Here is a 646-nt window from a genome sequence, read left to right as displayed (position 1 = left end):
GTGCGCAGATCGATTCCTAGGAGCTCTTCATCGTAGATTCCTTCTTCTTTTTTTTAAATTCTTAGTATCGATCTGAAAGTTTGAATATTTAGAGTTAATTAGCTTTGAAGTAAACATAGAATATAATAGACTCTTAGGTTTTGATTGGGGATATGCTGAATTTGCATTGAATTTAGGTTTTCGAATTTTTGTTGTAGGCCAGCATGAGTGACCAAGGAGAGAAGACTTGCCCACTATGTGCTGAAGAGATGGATCTCACTGATCAGCAATTGAAGCCTTGCAAATGTGGCTATCAGGTCTTCCCATCTTCTGTTTCTTTACATGTTGTTACTTCTTATTGCAATGTTAAATAGCAATAATCAGCATAACCTTTTCGCTTTTATCTCAAAGTTTCTTCTGCAATTTATCTGTGAAGCATGAAAAATAGAATATATGTGATGAGAAATGACTCAGTGGAACCTTTTCACGTCTCTTTCTGGCCTCATTGACCAATGATGTTTGCTCTGTTAATACAGATTTGTGTTTGGTGCTGGCATCACATAGTAGACATGGCAGAGAAAGATCAGATAGAAGGGCGTTGTCCTGCTTGTCGCACTCCATATGACAAAGAAAAGATTGTAGGGATGACTGTTGACTGCGACAGGTT

At 37.8% G+C, this 646-nt stretch overlaps 1 long non-coding RNA gene across 1 annotated transcript; it reads left to right on the top strand.

Moving 5' to 3' along the window:
• Position 1: 1 nt before the first annotated feature.
• LOC106322157 lies at positions 2 to 637 on the top strand. Its single transcript, XR_001266265.1, has 3 exons — positions 2 to 32; positions 198 to 296; positions 516 to 637. It is a non-coding gene; the product is annotated as an uncharacterized LOC106322157 (long non-coding RNA).
• The last annotated feature ends 9 nt before the right edge of the window (positions 638 to 646 follow it).

This window comes from Brassica oleracea, unplaced genomic scaffold (genome assembly GCF_000695525.1).
Source record: "Brassica oleracea var. oleracea cultivar TO1000 unplaced genomic scaffold, BOL UnpScaffold08314, whole genome shotgun sequence".
NCBI lineage: Eukaryota > Viridiplantae > Streptophyta > Magnoliopsida > Brassicales > Brassicaceae > Brassica > Brassica oleracea.
This window is presented reverse-complemented; position numbering and strand designations above follow the sequence as displayed.